This window comes from Haliaeetus albicilla, chromosome 2 (genome assembly GCF_947461875.1).
Source record: "Haliaeetus albicilla chromosome 2, bHalAlb1.1, whole genome shotgun sequence".
In the NCBI taxonomy this organism is placed as follows: Eukaryota; Metazoa; Chordata; class Aves; order Accipitriformes; family Accipitridae; genus Haliaeetus; species Haliaeetus albicilla.
The window spans coordinates 46,082,556-46,100,783 of NC_091484.1; the positions used below are offsets into that span (position 1 = coordinate 46,082,556).

Genomic DNA, 18,228 nt, shown 5'->3' on the forward strand with positions numbered 1-18,228 from the left:
CTCAGTTTAGCAATCCTGCCACTGAAGTTGAATCTGAAGAGACATGGCATAGTACATTTCAGGCAAATACCAATGTCTCCTACATTACTTGAGAAAAAATTGTTGAACCTACTTGCACCTGCAGAGTGGTCCAGCTGACAGCAGTAGGGTATTAAAGGATACTGTGGTCTACCTGATTAATGAAAGAGGCTGAGGTTATTAATACTGTGGAAAATATTCTGTTCGGTAATGAGCATATATAAAAATTTCTGAAGTACTTTGTCATATCTGGACTGATGCTTCTGTAAATGATTTTGGGGGCTTTTTTTTTAGAGGGAGACCACATAATCCAACAAGCGTGTAGGGAGCTAATACCAGGAAGAGGTGGGCATTACAGCTGAAGGGAAGAGGAGAGGAGCATTGCTGCTCTGCAGAGAGGAGAGCTGCGTAGCTTCAAGGGCAGTGGCAGCTCCTCCATGTGGCAACTGCGTTGGGGCTGCCTTTTGATACAAGTTGTCTTGTCAGGTTATGCATTTCCCATTGCAGGCAGAGGATGCTTGGGATGCTTTACCTGGGTTTGTGTAGCTTAAGCCATTCCAAATACGCACTTCATAGATTTTTCATTACATTTTTGAAAGCTCATTAAATTGACCAAAAAATATTAGAAAATACTATGATCTGATGGCTTTCATATCTTGCTTGGCTTGATGTAATATATACTCCACGCTATCTGATCTGATACAGCACTTAATGAGGAAACAAAAGTACAGGCTGCTTTGAATTAGTCATTCAAGTATGGACATATTTAAAGAAAGAAGCTATCATTTGGTCAAATCAGTTTGTCTAGTACCAGTTGGAAGGTGTCTGAGGGATCCCCAGAAGTAAAGGGGGGAAGAAAAAGGTTTGCCATAATAGAAGGCCTATCTTTTCATGTTAAGTTAAGAACTCCAGATGTGCAGCTAAAGTATTTTGTAAAAAATAGAATTAAGTATTTTTTCACATTGACTGGATTTGGGGCTGTAAAAATTGATCAAGTAATTCACTGAAAAAGTGTACAGAGTATATGCAGAAATAGCTAGGCTGCCTAGCTTTTGTTTGATGAGTAAAATGGAAAAAAAAGTGGAAGCTCTGAGTGGGGAAAATTTTCCAGCCCACGTATTGGGGAAAGTTTAGAAAACAAACACATCTTCAGTCAGAATTTCTAGTGCTGTATGAGTAAGTCCACTGCAGTAACTAGAAACCGTGACCTGAAAATATGAATGGGACCACATTTGAAAAGGAACAAGACAAAATCGAATTAAACTTTTCACCCATTCTGGTCATTTGTACTTTTGCAGTGAACAAGTATCCATGGCATTTGAAGCCTGGAGTTTTCCCAAAGCCTTCCAGTGCCTCCAAACCATGACAGGACTTGTTCTGTTTGATGAAGCTGGTCAGAAAGCAAATTGTGCAGCTGAGCAGTGAGAGGACCAAGCCTTGCGCTGTCTCTCTGAGGTTTGGACCCTTGCTGGGTGGCACTGAGGTCCTGGAGCCCCGTCACTGCTCTGAACTCTTCATCTGCTGATTGAACTTAAATACAAATGCAGAAGCTGGAGGCAAAGGATAACCTCTAGGACTCTGCCTTCCTGTACTGATAGCCTGGGGGTACAGCTGGAGATACCAGTACTGGAGAGGAGCAGCCAGCACATGTTCCCCTTACCAGCAGGGCTGGCTGGGGCAGCTTCTGCAACTGAGAGTGGATCCAAATTGAAAACAACCCTTCTCTTCCATATAAAAATGCAGCTTCCTGCTGGCTAAAACAGTTTGTAAGCTTTTACCAAATCCTACACATACTTCTGGCCAAAAAAAAAAAAAAAAGGAGAAAATCAAACCTGGGGTTTCAAAAGTAGGATATTTTGATTTTCTTCAATTCTGAATTATGACTTCTTATGTTTTTTCCTCTGACTTTTCAGAAATAGATTTCTCCTTTCCTTTTTCTCCTCAAATACAGCACTCTAACCCTTTGTTTTGTGGAAAAAAGTCCAAACTTTTCTTCTCCCTTGAAAATATATTTTTCATCTTCTGGGTTGTTTTGATGAGAGAATATAAATTTGTTTTGGGCCTAAACTCCAATTATTTCCCCAAACCTGTTATTGTACTTTGTCCAAATGTAAAGAAGGAAAAAAATTCCATCATTGGGGTTCTTTCCAAAATAACTTATCAACAACTTATTCACTACTTGTGGAGACCAAGGCGGGGAGTCGATTAGCTGTTGAATAAGGCACTTGGTGAGGAAGAAGAACTCTTAATGAAAACAGATATTTTTTTTCAAGTGCCCATTGACTAACAGCTTCTGGGTGGTGAACATTTGAAAACGTCACCTTATACTTGGGAGCAGACACATTTGTCAACATTGTCACTGGTACCTGCAAGTAAGTTTTGTACAGGCACAGCAGACTGTACTATCCAGAATGAATGGCTGTATTTTTCTTTAGAGCTCATAAATTCAGTGTCAGCGGAAGAGGAGAGGACGGCTTCTTGCATGGCAGTTCTTCCAGTCCTACGAAACAAACTACCTTCAACTCTGGAAATATTTGCAATAAGAAGCAGCAATGATGTGGGAATAAGCCCCACATCTGCTTGCACTCAGCATTTAATCCACCCTGAGGCAGGCAGGAGCATATCTACTCACTGCCAGCAAAGCCACGTCCCTGCAGCTGACCTTAGACAAGTGCTTGTTCTTGGCTATGCCCTGTCACAACTTCAGTGCTGTCTTGCCCTAATTTCCTTATTTTCTCTCCCTAAAATTAAGCACTTCCTTTTCCTATCCTGTGTTAACAGATTTAGTTAAGTCATACAGCTCTGTGTATTACATCTGACATGAAAAGGCTGGATGTTGGTTAGGGTGTCTTTGTGCCACTTTAACAGAAGTAAAGAAAATACAGTAATGAAATTCTATTGTCCTCAGCAAAAGGCAACTGGATTGCTAAGCAGCAGCGTTCAATCTGGTGCTGCCAGTTCCCAGATCCTGCCAGCAAACACTCAGCAAAAGCCTTTGTTCTAGTTTTTAGAAAGAAATTAACGCAGCCTGTTAAAAAATAATAAAAAAGTAAATGAATAACCAATTAAGTCACCACAAGTTCCTAAGTTTGTGATTTTATCTCAGAAAAAGCTGGCAATGGTTCTATGCCCATTTTATTTTGCACAAGGAATTTGGAATTAAAAACTCCCTTAGGACTTGCACAGTCAATTTTTGCAAGGAGCAAACTTTCAACCAAATTTTGTTCAACCTGTTTCTGCACATGCAATTTGTGCTAGTGACATGACAGCAGCTCCAAGACATCATAGGCAAACTGAGCCTGTAATGCTACTCTGCCCTTAAGCTTTGCTCTCCCATCCCAATGCTGGCTTGATGGTAAGGTCTAGCAAATTGACTGTGACCAATTTTAACTTACAGGATCAAGGAGAAATGTCTATCTGGGCAGAGGAGCTCCCAATGATTTGGAAGGGAATTGCAAGAGAGAGGACTCCATATCTGTGTAATTGCAGGAGATGTCTGCCTTGCATTCAATACTTAATTACTTTTATCTTAAAAAAAATTTGTATTAACCTTGCTCCTTTGTGCCCAGTTTCTCTTTTTACTCTGCTGACCTCATCTCAGAAAAACTTTATCTTTTTGACCTTCATCTTCACGTTGTGTCATTCATAGTGATGAATTTTCTCCATGCTGGTACTCAGTGTTTTGAACCAACCCAAATTAAAGCACCTTGGTGACTTAAAGTGTACCTACAGAAAAAAGCCTGGTTTCCACATCACTCTGCCCCTGCCCTGATGCAGCCTTAGCCCCGTGACGTTTCTGTACGTGGTGTGACAGTGGGGTGTGGGGCCTCTCTTCCTGGCTGGTGATCCACCTCGCACAGCTGCTGCTTGGCTCTGCGCATGGTGGCATGTGCTAGAGCACATCTGCCCCACAGCTGGGCTCTTCCTGGATGACCACAGAAGCCCTGCTTGCACTTTGCTCATCTGAGCATGGGGAACTCATGGTGAGTCAACCCCAAATGGGACAAAGGTAGTTCCATAAAGCTCTCCCATAAAAGCTGTATGAAACGGTATCAAATTCCCTAAGAAGAAAAGAGAAGTCAAACCCATCAAAATCAATAGCTATTCAGCAAATCAATGGAAATCAGGCAGAAATGAAGCCTGGGAGCTTTCAACAGAAGAAATTTTTTTAGAAGCCATGAAAGCTACAGCAGTGCTGGAGCTACTTTGATCTGTAAGTTACACCATGTGCGGTTGTTATTAACATTGACCGAGGATCATCTCTTTCAATTAGAGTTTATGCCTCTTGTAACCATTTATAACCGTTCACCTTATTAATAACTCCACTGTAACCAGACAATGTGCGTTTATGACCCATCATGGTTAGGTATGTATAAAAACCAGACCTTGAACCAACACTTACACACCAGAGGTTGTCAGGGGCAGAGGAATAGTTTTGAGGAAACCACTTCAAAATCTCCTTCCCTTGTCATGAGAAGGCCAACACCAGATGTGGTGGGCAAAAGCCTGTACCTTTCAACACTATCAATGTTTTAATAGTCCACAGGTTGTCTACTTAATCGTTCTGCTTCCTCTCCAAAAGGTTAGTGATGCTGCAGATGTGGAAGAAGACAACAAGTGAATGTGAAGTTCTGGAAGGAGCTTCATGAAAGATTAAGGTCAGGTAGCCTCTTACAAATTAGGACTATCCTGCAGGTAGTCTGCTTCTCTTCACAGTTATATTATATAAATCAGCAATCACAGCAACAGAAATACTTCTAGGAGAACAGGAATGTTAGAAAGAATTTGGAGAATGGTTGCATCGCTGACACACTGTACCAGTACTGAAGGCAGGCAGTAACTGCTGCCCGGGTCCTGAGCTTTCAATGCAACATATTACTGAAGGCTTTTAAAGTAAACCCATAATTACTCTAAAAGTGACCATGAATTCCTAAGACAAAAGAATCTTAGACATGAAAAGTCCACTGGAAAACACAGCAGGAAAATGATATGTGGGACGACAGTACTACAAATGAGGAAAAAGTCTGTTTACCGTAACCTTAGATGGTGAGAAAAGTTGAGTGAACGCAGGTTACCAAGTAGCTGTAGATCTGGATATGAACACAAAACAGCACAGCCAAAAGCAAACTTGTTGCTGAGTTCTGGTAGTTTATTCCTGATGCTGCCTCCCTGTCTGAAGTTTTAGGAATCAGAGTTGCAATTTGTACACATGCTCATTACTTCTGACTAATGAGACAGCGCAAAAAGAGGTTTGGCATCCTCCCCTGGGTGGTGACCACTGTGAGAGAAATTAATTATTCAGAGCAATTTGTGTCAGTGTAGGTCACAAATACTACTGCTGCAGAAGAATTCATAGCTGGAAGAAGACAGAGAATCATCTCTGATGATTGCCTTTGACCAAGTTTCCTTACAAACTTGATATCATGGCAATTGCTTTTTATGATAAATGAAAATGACTATTTTGCACTGTGCTAATAAATGTGTCCTAAGAAGAGGTCAGGCTTGGCTGTTATCTTCTGCTATAGATAAACCTTAGATGGGACAAATACACAGTCCTAAAAAGCATGAGCCTGACTCATCATTGTGTTTGTGCTTTTACGGAGCAGCCCCTGGAAGATGGCCCGAGCATATCAAAACTATCAGAGATTAGCTTTAACTTCAACAGAAGTTCATGCCTGCAGGGCCAAGAGCTCCCTGAGAAGGGACATGGGCAGCCAGGCTTAGGAAGGCAAAAACTGATGGAAAAGGAGCAGAGAGACTTAATTAGGGAACCATGAAAACCCAATACACAGGAATCTGAAAGCAGTGGGATAACTGAAGCCAGACATACCCCAGTGGGCTGAAAGCTCAGCCCAGTGACCGCCATCTTCTTTGCAGGTCCAGCCTAGCTCTAACGTTGCATCAACAGGGCAGGTTTATGAGGTGGAGGGCGTTCAGCGTGCCTCCTTCCCCTTCAACCTCCTCGTCACCAGGCATACGATTCATCTGCTAATAATGCACAGCCACGAGTGACCACGCCAGCTCAGGGCCGCGGCTCCAGCTCGGAGCCCATGTCCTCACTGCCAGCCACCCCTCAGTGCTCACACTGGTGCCAGCCTGCAGTGGAGGGTTCTCTCAGCTCAGGAAGCTGAGACACTGCCAGGAGTGGAGAGGATGCATGTTTTTCATCTGAACTGACAGCTACTGTGGATGCAGTCAGCTCAAGCCTCCTCAAAGGCTACAGTGTGGCAGGGGCCTTGTGGTGAAAAGCGCTGGGTTTCTGGGGTGCGACTGGCATGTTCCTGTGAAATATAGCAAAAGTCTCACCACAGCTGCTTTGAAATCACTGGGGTTTCACCACAGTTAAGGAACTTAGATGAATGAGCTGCTCTGGGATGGAGGAGTGAGGTTTTGAAAACCAGCAAGTATCACTGGAGATCAGCTTTGCATTTCTTCTGGTTAATAGATACCATGGGGAAGTTTCAAAAACTCCAAAACCCCTCATATGCTTTTGAAAAAATCTCCCCCACCAAGTCTAATGCTCGGGAGTTCATGCAAATTAGAAAGCTACTGTAACAGCCTCTGTGAGGGAGACATGCTCTAGCTAATCATCATGGCCTTATGTCCTTCCTACTCAGATTTGACTCAAAAAGCTGTGCCAACGCTTCTAGCAATATGGTGAGAATGGAAAAATATCCCTACCAGCACTTCTCTACATTTGGCTCATTATTAACTACCTGGCCAGGGTATTAGCCGTGTTAAAGCACTCATACTGCTTCCTTCTCTTGGTGCTAAATGTGAGGGCTGCAGTTTACTATAAACCCATAAAATACTCATTCAGGCTGTTAGAAAGAGTTAAGCTTTCCCGGACTACATTAGGTCATCTGTCCAGTAAAAATTATTCAGTAAAAAATTCAATAAAGTTTCTTCAAGAGGGCTCAAACTGATTTTTTTCTTCTTCGATCTGAACCATGGTCATCACAGCAATGCTGATCTCAGCCACAAATCTGTATCCATGCCTTGCCCCAACTTCAGCTGGATTTGATCAATGGGATCCAAGCAGGAGGGGTGGCAGAGGTCTGCCCAGCAGACACATGCGTGGTGGGAGCGAAATAGTGATGACTGTCAGCACTTTCCTTCTTCAAAGGGCTCCAGAACAGTGAATTCTTCATCTGCCTTGGGAGGCTGGGGCTTGCTCTTGGGTAGGATTTTTTGGCTTTTTTTTCCCCACAAATATTCAAAATTGTCATTTGGTCTCCTTAGAGTTTCGCAACTGAGGAGGTGAGAAAAATTTGGTTTGGGAAGCTTTTGCTTCTCCATCCCTCCTGACCTCTCAATCCTGGGCTTTGTTTTCTGTTGTTTTGTTTTGTTTAAAAAATACATTAGTTTTTTATAATGATTTAGAAAAGGAAAAAAACAACTAGCAGTGAACTTCTGCATTTAGCTGTTATTCATCTCTTTTCTGAGAATAGATTTGTATATATTATGACAAATATATATTATACAACATAACATAACATAAATAATATATATATAATATATTCTATGTAATCTCTCTCATATGAAGAAATGGTAATATCTAAAATAAAAGCAATAGTATGAACTTTCCAGGTGTGGAGGTACGGTGTGAACAAACACTGTTTTGTAAATGTGAGCTGTGTGCATCAGGGACAAAGTATCTCAAACAACATTTTCAAAAGTGACCAGTGATTTTGCTGCCTCATTTTTAAGAAGCCTTGAAAATGCTGTACTCTTGCCAGGAGAAAAGTTGTTTTAAGTCCCTTTTAGATTGGCCCTCTAGAAATCAAGACACTCTCTAAATCTGTAGCCACCTTCTAAACTCCAGGCCAAGGTAGAATTTTGTTGAGATGAAACAGTTTCCTTGTTGGAGAGCCTTCCTGTGTCTATATAGCAAACGCATTATCAGCGTGTTAACTAGTCTCTCATATCACAGTGTGGTGGAGTACATAAGGCACCGATGTGCAGTGATTCATGGTCCTGAAAGGCAGGACAGCATTACACAGAGATTTCCCTGGAAGTCCTTCTTGGCATAGGGGAAGTTGCTGCTTGTGTTCAAGAAAATATGTTGGGAAATACTTAATCCTTGAGGAATCACTTTAAGATATCGTGAGTCACACCTATGTTGGGAATGCAGTGGAGAAGGGAGATGGGGAGGACACACCAGAAAGGGGGCTGGATTGGCTGCTGCACCTGAGTAGGGTGCTTTGCATGAGGTCACGATGCATGTTTATGCTGCTCCTGGAAGGACTCCACAGCTGGACTGCGTGCAGAGTCCAAGAAGCTGAAAAGCTACAATTAAACCCAAGTGAAAATCAACGGACAGCCTATCTCTTAAGAGAGAGGCAGCTGGGCATTCCCCTCCACTGCCAGGGTTGTGAGAGCGCAGGGCTCTTGTAAAAGAACCAAGCTGTAACTGTACGCTGGGATCATGAGATTTCCCTTCATGAGCGGTACCCACAGTGTGAGGCCCCCACTCTATTTTAATGATGCACTTTTTCTCCAGGTGACAGTCCCTGGGACGTGCAACTTCGTCTGCACAAGGTTATTGTTTCAGGGCAATGGAAGGTCTCAAAACACAGGAGTAGGACAAGGAGCCAGAATAGTCCATCAGAATCCATTTCCCGCCTTCAACACTGTGGCAGCTGTGTACCATTATACATGTCTGAGCCTCTTCCCTTGCATTTTCCCTCTGCCGAGCACCTTCTGCTTGTTTTTTTTTCTTTCCCATGTGTTGCTTTTGTCCAAATTGGAGCCTTCACAGGGATGCCAGAAAGCTAATTTGCGCAATGAGGCTTTCCCCCAAAACAGGCTTGCGGTTCACCAACAAAATGTTGCAATCAGGAAGGTCCTTCTTCCTCAGAAGTGATCACAGTAGACTTTGGTTTGGAAATGAGGAGACCTTTTCAAGTCATGACTCAAGGCCATATTTCCCATTCTACTCAGTACAGACTCAGGCAACAAAGACCAGATCTCACCCTGTGCTCCAGAGAATTGCTTTAGAAATTATGGAGGTGAAATAAGTGAGACTGATCATTTAAGAATGTAATCATACTGGGGGATTATTTTGTCATATTGTCTGCCTCCGCTGACTCTTTCTTTCAGACAGTCACAGAGGTGTTTCATGAACCAATTTATAAACTCAGTTATGGTTGTTATTACAAAAAGTTATATTTGGAAAACTTCATCAAAGGTTCTGCCATGGTCCATGGGCACAGCTGACAAGCTGAGTCAAGACTTATGTTTTTCCTGGCTCACTCTTGTGAGTGGTCCATGGCATTTGATGACAGGATGTGTAGTAACCTGTAACTTATCTCTGATTGATCCAGAAGGATATATGGCACACCTTTCTTCTCTTTTGGGCCTTCAGTTTGAGTAGGATATTAGGAAAAAAGTGTGAATAGAATTAACATGTTTATTACATATATTAATGGTATGCAGGAATGGAATGATCATTGTACATTGTAATAATTAGATACTTTTTGAATAAGAAACAAGAAATACCAAATGATCATGTGGAACGAGAAGAAATGAGTTAACCTAGCTAGCCACTGGATGGCACAATTGCTCTATTTAACTATTGCAAAACTGGGTTGTTTTTTTTTTCAGCTGCAAGTGAATAAACAAATCAACCCAGATGCAAGGTAGTTATTTACAGTGTAGTAAACCAAACTAGAAAACCAAAGTCATACACCAAGTTGGAAGTACAGTTTGTCATTGCACAATTTATGATGTCGCGCAAACACTACTACTTTAATAGATTAGTCAACCAAAACAACTATTTGATGTATTGTCACAACACTAAACTTTGCTTTCTCTCCTGTTTATAGAGCTCCACTGTCTTCAAATTTGTGAAAAAAAGAAAAAAAGTAAAATGGCTGAAAATGTAGAAGTATAAAGGTCTAACAAAATGAAATTAGGCTTCCTGATGAAATACCGTTTTAAAAGTAAATTACAATTAATAAGTCTAAACATTGAAATTACGGAAGTGTCCCTAATTTCCCAGTTGAGTTTTTTGGAATCTCATTGCCTATTTTGTTTCCAGGCCTCTGTTTCATGGTGTTGAGTGTACTGTTATTACTTGATATTTTTTTTCTTGCTGACATTCTTTGGATCCACACCTTTTTTCCTCCCTTGAAGAAAAGTGGGGAAGATTTCTATAAGTCATAGCGTGGAAAGCTCTGACATATGATGTTTGCTTCCAGTGAGATACGATACTAGTTACCTAAGTAGTATTTCAAGAAAAAAGCAGTCATATAAAGCTGATACTCAACCTTGTTAGTACAATAATAATACAAAGCAACAGCAGCAGCGTCCTTTCAATAGGCTTTACTGGCAGCCTATTGCTCATGTGGGACATCTCCTCCCCAACTCCATTTTCATTACTGTTTTTTCATCAGGGATATAAACCCAGTGACAACTGCAAAGTGGATGGGCACCATTGTTTGCCCAAATCAACCACAGGAAAAAGCTTAAGAACTGCTGATTTAACTTTTATTGTGGTTTTCTAAAAAATAACAAAAAAAGCAGGAGAAAGAGAGATTTGCACCATCACATCGTTTTTCAGGTGGTCACTTGCCTGTAATAACTTCTGAAAGATGACAGCAGTCTACAGTTCTTAAGTGTAGAAATTTCTCCCAGTTTGGGGTGGAATAAAATGGTACCTGGGGACACAAGGCATGGAAACAGCAGTGTCCCCTTACCCTTTCTGAAAGCTAGTTGTTGCTGGCCTGTCGGCACACCAGCCTGCAGGTCGGCATGTGCATTGCTTCAAACTCTGTTCTGCCAAGCAAATAAACAGGGACATGAGAGAGGGTGCTGCGGTTATCGGGGAAAGATGGGGAGGCTTCTGGTGGATGGAGAGCAGCCAGCCTTCATCAGATCCATGATTCCTGCTTTTTTAACTTGTTTTAAAGTCTGAAAGGCACAATCAGATGCCTAGTTTCAGATGTGCATCAAAAAAAGAGAAAATAAATAAGTAACGATACCCGTGAAGGCTGTAGAAGCACAAAGCCATGATGGAAAAGCTGAGAGTAGCTCCAAGGATTTGCATGTGGAAATGGTGGCACATAGCCAGTTCCAAATCCCAGGGACGCCGCTCTTGCAGCAAAGCCAATTCTTTAACAGGCATGATTCAAAACCAGAAAAATAAACAGTATTTGTATGAATAGCTGACCAGTTCATGTGTGGAGGAGGGATCCCCTTGATGGGGAGAAGGAGGAGTACCCCTGAGACCTAAAACCACTGGACGAAACTGAAAAGAAGCCTGTACTTAACATTACCAAAGACTCCTACACAAACCCGAGGCATGAGCAGAAAGGGAGAGCTCGCTTTTCTGTAAGGAGAAGTCCTGACACACCACCAGTCTCGAGCGCACAAGTTGGCTCTCCTATAGAAGGCATATGAGTTAGGGATCCTAATTCTTTCTCCTCAGAGCATTGAAAATGCAGGAAAAGAGGCGAAGAGGAGTATGATACAGTAATCGAGAGGGCAGCGGCTGGCTTGTGTGGGCACTGCTGCTGCTGAGCAGAGGGGCCGTGGTGATGGGGCGCTGGTCACAGTGCTCAAATCCTGAGCTGGGGCTGGGATTCCCCGGCGGGGCTCCTCCTGAGCTGGCCCGAGCTGGCCCCAGCCCCCCAGCACCACTATGCTGCTCTCACCCCCCTCCTGGTTTGTAAACCAGCTGCTACAGAAAGTAGGGAGGAAAGCATGAGAGGTCCAACGGGGGGGGGGTTTGGCTGGGTGGGTCCTACCGCTGCTCCACATGAATCTGTACCCATCCGTGTGGCCCTCCCCAAAGGATGGAGAGCAGGTTCCCACCCTGTCACTCTGGGGCACCCACCAAATTCCCCCAAACCAACGCTCCTCCTGTCCACAGCATCCCGAACGGATCGTCCTGACTTTGATGGACTCCTGAGGCGGGGCCCTGTCTTTTTGTTTGGGGCTTGGGTTGCCCACAGCACAGCAGGTGAGTAACCGGGATCCTGGCTGCTCCTGCAGTATAACTAATAAACTATGAATTAAAGGTACACGCAGAGTTATTTGGACCTACTGAATCCACTGGCAAAATCAGCTGATTTTGGTGTCTCTGAAATTAAAGCTTTGTGGATAAAAGCCTTCCATTCTGTACATTCAGTGCTTATTTCTCATAAAGAATTTAAAGCAATTGTCAAGAAAATAGAGCCCATAGAATAAATATACTGTAGGCCCCTAATTTGTTCTCAGAGCTTTACCGATGCCGCAACCCACAAACAGCAACAGATCCCTTCATGTGGATTAAAGCTTATATTCAGTTACAGCCATCTATTTACAGTGCCCAGCTTTGAGGCCTGATTATTATTATGGCATAACTCCAGTTTTATAAATGGCATTTAGAGTAACCTTAGAATGATGCTTGGATGAATCTGGATTTTTAAGATTTTAATAGTTTGTTTTTCCTCAGCTATCAGTGTTATTACCTATTGAAAAAGTAACAGCCGAATGTAACTTTCATGGCCATATGTCCACTAGAAGAAATGCACTGCAGCTGTACTACTGCTGCCTAAGTAAAGGACTGTGACTATGGACTAAGAATTGGAATATGTTATAAAATGGAAGTGTTGGGCAATATATTTGGGATAGTTAATATTTTTCGTGGTGTGCTAATCTGTCATGTGAAGACTTAAATGTGTGATAGCTTTGTGGGATGTAAATATGGCATCCATAGGAAGTTTATGAGCGTACCTCTACTGGCAAGCTGGTGTCTTTCATGTTTTGCTCTGAAGCCATGTTCTCCTGGTCACCCAAATGGCACCTGCCCACCTGAAACGAGCCAAATGGCTCCCCAGGAGGGGAGACAGCCTTACTCATGCCACACTGCTATCGCCTTTTGAGCAATGCCAGAGTGAGAGGTTTGTGCTACACAGTTTACATGTGAACAACCCATACGCCCTGGCTGGAGGCACAAAGGGCTCTTCTGACACCAGCGACAAAATATTGCAAAGGAAACCAGTATGAGCTGTCCTTAAGGTGGCTACCTTCCTGGGTTGCAACACTGAGTTTCTTGTCAACCTGGTGAAAGCACAGTGTTATTGACATAAGAGATTTACTATTGATTTAAGTCCTGCCAGATTTTGCCCTTCCCTTTTATATCCTGATACAAAGCCAACAACACAAACATCGGAACCTGCACCTTGCTAATACGGAGAACTCTGGTCTCAGGAGTGGTTTGTGTCCGTTGTTCCCAGGTTAGCACATAACCTATTGCAGCATTAAGTTGTAAGAAAAAAAAAAAAAAGTTAAAAGTGTTCTTTTTCTTTTTCCTTTTTTTTTTTTAAGAAATACCATCCCACCTCCAGTTATCTTCTGGGATCTTAAACTTCCTCATATTCATTAAAGAAAGGAAATATCATGGACTGCAACCATGTGGTTTGCCATTATCATGACCTGCTGGTAAAGATGTGGGTCATTGGTCACCTCTCTGAGTCTCGCCCTTGCAGACCCTGCCCAAGGAAATATACATTGACCCATTAGCCAGGAGTACTTGCAAAGAAACCACGTTTTGTCAGATGTAGCTGTTGCACTCATGCTTGAAAATGTGGGAAAATATAAGGGTAAGTTGATGACGTGTTTCTATAAATATATAGCCCATAAAGTAACTGAAAGCAGGTCTGGTTAACTTTAAACATTGCGGAGTTAATTGCAACTCTATTTTTTGTTAGTTCCAAATCCTACAGGTATATACTGTATTGTATCTTGAATTTCAAGGAAGATTAAATGAATATGCATTGGCTTAGAATTTATTTTAAAGAACATTTTATTGGAGTATAGAAATACATCCTTTACAAATCAAGCTAATAATGAATATTTTTTGAAAATATTGAGTTTGTGTCTTAATCTATGACTTCTACCTTTCTCGTTGCTTGTTCAACAAGTTAAAAAGCAATCTCAAAACATCAGAGAAGGCACAGATGCAAAAGTTAAGTTAAATTCAATACTACTTTTCTTTAGCCTTATTCTTGTCATTTTTATTATATAAAATGAGAAATTAACACCAGATTGAGCAATCTTAATTATTTTTTTCTTTGAAATATCAATATTACTGCAGTTCCACTTGACGATCAGTCCATTTTTTGACACCAAAAGAAAACCGTTAATACAAATATACATATATCTAGTGTCTTTTCCTTTTTTCCCTATGAAATCAACCTACCTTCACTGCTGTAGTGTCAGAGTCCCTTCCTAAAGTTATTGTGAGTGGCATTACATTTTGCCTTGTTTATAGAATCTCTCTGTTATAATCCTCTGTTTAATATTTAAAATAGCTTGGAGCCTGCAGTTTGATTCTGAAATGTAATAAAATATTTGACAGTAGATGAAACTTTCTCATAATCATACTTTTCCCTGCCAAACTCTATTTTTTTATGAACTATCGGTCAGCAGTTAAGGGCTTAAGCCTCTCCCTCATTTATAGCCATCCCTGCAGTTGTTTTCACCTCAAAAATTTATGAGAAGAGTTTTCCCCTTAGGATCCCAATTTAATAAGAAAAATGTCACTGCAGCATCCCAATAGTTTAGGCAATATTATAGATGCCCAGAGGGGGAAAACCAACCAAACAAGAAAAAACATGTCTGTATGACCTTGAGCAACACGCATACCCATTTTATGGTTTCTATTGTATCGGTTCAAAGTTTTTATATGGAAAACTCAGCCGTTTTTTCCTAGTCTGTTCAGTGCCTGTTAGTAACAACTTGTGGCCATACAACCCTGGGCTACAGTTTCCTAATATCTTAATATCAGGTCACACCTGCTTGGTGCCTCAGTGAGAAACCTCCAAGGAAAGTGAGGGTTTGGGAGGAGGTGGCCCTGGGGTCCCTGTCCCTGGCAGAGCAATGGGGACAATGCCGAGGAAACACGAACCAAGCACTCGCCACCAGCACCGAGGTGCCTTCCTCTCTGCTCAGCTGTTGGACTGTTAAAGCCGGTGTGTCGCCGATATTTCACCTTGCGGCGTTACAATCTCTCTGGTTGAATTCTTGCAGCAATTCAGCCGGGAGGGCCTTTCCTTACAGCACCTCCTCCTCAAGCACAGCGCTGTTAGGCTGCGTTAGGCGGCTGTGGTGTTTCAAGATGAACACGGCTGAGCTCAGCCCATGGAGACAGTCATGTCTCGGGACAAGCCTGACACAAGCTTTGCTGTCATTATTCCACTGAAGACAGAATATGGCTTAAGAGTAAGTTACTAAGAGTCAATTGTAACTTAGAGTTTGTAAATACACTTCTGCCGTAGTGTAAAAGTAGTCCATGCTGTGTTCCCTTCTGCGCTGCAAAGCAGAGGTGCTTACTTGTTGGGCATGAGGGAAGTGGTGAGATGCTAGAAGATGGGATACGGCTTCTCTCCCCGCTCTCCAGCACTTCTCAGTGCGCCTTATGAGGGGCCACCTGAGTAAAGCACAGGCATGTGCATGTGTAATTTCTTCCCCTCCTCTCCCTGCCCTCTACCCTTGCCTCCAAAGGCAAATGAGACCTGATTTCACACCCACCGCAAACACCGTGGCAGATGGAAAAGGCCCGGGCTGGTTCAGAATGGCTCTAAGGCTCAATTTTCAAGTTTTTATAGTCATAGGTGAATAATTCTGCATAATCACTTATGCATATCTAGAAAAAGGGCATAGGTGCCAGCTGTGTACCTGGCCTTGGATGCTGCAGTCGGAACAGATCTCGTGTAAACACGAGGCTTTCCTTGGGAAAGTCGCAGGAGCTATCCTATCCATGGAGCCAGCCCCGGCAAGATAAGGCTTAAGTGCATTTTGTCATGTGTTGTTATTTTCTTATGTCTTGTGGCAGTCTCCACTTCTGGCCAATGTTGACACTGTACAGAAAATTTTCTACACTGGTACTCCGTGCTTTGCTGACTAATGGTGGATGTCAGCCTGTTGTGAAGTTTCTCATACATGTGCACTATATCCCCTGTAGATTCCCTATAAATTAACAATAGCCCTCACAGCATTTCTAAATTGCAGTGAACCAAGTTATGCTTTGCAGCTTCGTGGACATGGATGATGTTGCCCTGGTGTAATGGACAAAATTCAGCTTAATGTGGGACGGGGAAGATTGTGAGAGGGACATTTTCCATAGGAAATATGAGAATGGACTATATGAGGAACATTTGGCACTTCTCTGATATGTCATATATATTCCACAAGCTTTTCAAACCCAGCTCATGAGTGGGAAGACAGCATGACTTACAGAAGAATTGCATAATATTTGGTCTAATATCGCTGCATGACGCTTCTGGCCTGAAGCAATCTTGTGAATTTGTATTTCTGATTACCCATGGTCTTTCTCAAGAAATCTAATTAGACTTCAAAGATGTTCCCACTAAATTGAACTCTATAACTGCAGCAACAGGAATGACATCAGAACCTTTGGAAAGGAAAAAAATGAATACTGCAAGGAAAAAAAATGTAGGAAAAAAGCTTTTAGGAGGCTATTGACTATGGGCCAAACCATGCCCTCAGCTATGTATATGCTATTCCCATTGAAGCTAAGGGGATTTGTATATGCCTCAGAGCAGAATATGGTCCCTTGCTTTAGATGGCAAAACTCTTCCAGGGCCAGATGAGAAATGCACATTAAAAAACCAACATATGCTATAAATGTCACTGTATTGAGTTTCCTTATATAGCTATTTCTTCAGTGAAGAAGATCTGTCTGCTTTGTAAAGGAGTTTGAAAATCACAGCTTTTCCTTCCCAGCAGATTCTTAGTAAACCGTTGCTAGCCGTATTGCTTACCACTTGCATACAGCAAGCCTCCCGAAGTAAATGCAGGTAACACAGAAGGGAAAAACAATGACTTCTTGGGAGTTAACCAGGGTCCACATTTATCACAGACTCACAGACCTTTTCAGGTTGGAAGGGACCTTGCGAGATCTTTAGTCCAACCTCCTGCTCAAAAGAGAGTCAACGCTGCATCAGACTGGTTTGCTCAGGGCTTTGTCCAGCTGGGTTTTAAAAACACTGAAGGACAGAGACCCCACAGCTTGTCTGAGCAACCTCTTCCAATGTTTAATTACCCTCAGAATGAATATTTTTCCTTATATCCAGCCTCAACCTCCTGTTTCTACTTATGTCCATTATCTCACTGTGGACCTTGGTGAAGAGGCTGGCTCCATCTTCTTGATAACCTTCCCACAGGCCCTGGCAGGCAGGCTGCTCTCTAGTCCCCTGAAGCCATGCCTTCTCCACGCTGAAGAAGCCTAGCTCCCTTGGCCTCTTCTCACTGGGCAAGTGCTGCAACCCCAACCATCTTGGTGGCCCTCCACTGAACTTGCTCAAGGTTCTCAACGTCTTTCTTGTGCTGAGGCCCCAAAAGCGGATGCAGTATCCAGATGTGGTCTAACAAGTGCTAAATAAAGGGGGACAATCGCTTCCATCATTTTACTTGCTAAGCTAATTTACTTGCTAAGCTAGTTTACTACCTACTAACACAGCCCAGGACGCTGTTGGCTTGCTTTGGTGCCAGGGCTCCCTGCTGTCTCACGTTCAGCTTGTGTCCACCAGGACTCCCAGATCCTTTCCAGCAGAGCTGCCCCCAACCAGGCAGACCGTGGCCTGGATCAGTGCAAGAGGTTAGTCTGCCCCAGGTGCAGCACTTGGCATTTGTCTTTGCAGAATTTCATGAGGCTCCTGTCAGCCCGTTTCTCCAGCCTGTCAGGATGTCTACCTTAATCCAAATACTTACCCCATGTGGAAAAGCCTTAGAGATTCATACTGTGGAAAATATTTTAATAGATATCCACCGTGCTGACTCTTACTTTCAGAGTTATCCCAGTAGTCTTTTCTTGTTTTTTAATTTTCCATTTCTTGGGATTCAACAAACGTAGGAGTGCATTTGGGCCTGTGCTGTGCCAAAAGTTGGAGGAATCTCTGCCAAAATTTTGAAGTTCAGAATTTTAGACTTTGAACAGTCTAGGAGTGAAATAATGAATTCCCAACCCCCAAAGGACCATTTCTAAGGTGATAATCACTATAGTAGAGGACAAGATAATCCTTGTTTTAACTGTTTTCAGATGCACCCTTGTTTCTGTCTCATTTTAATTTTTTTCTTAGAAACAATCCTTCCCATTGCCATAGTTGTGTCTAATTAAAAATTCAGTTTATAATTCAGGGAGCCTCACTTACCAAATGACCTGGTTATCAGATGATATCATTTACAGTAGGACAGTTTAGG

General features: G+C 42.4%; 1 protein-coding gene across 1 annotated transcript in view; it reads right to left on the reverse strand.

Annotated features, from left to right (window-relative positions):
- Positions 1-5,190, reverse strand: part of ABCB5 (ATP binding cassette subfamily B member 5) — a 58,823-nt gene extending 53,633 nt beyond the window's left edge. Inside the window, exon 1 of the mRNA XM_069773596.1 lies at positions 5,051-5,190. The gene's annotated coding sequence lies outside the window, so the exon portion shown is untranslated. The remainder of the gene's footprint in view (positions 1-5,050) is intronic.
- Positions 5,191-18,228: the final 13,038 nt, after the last annotated feature.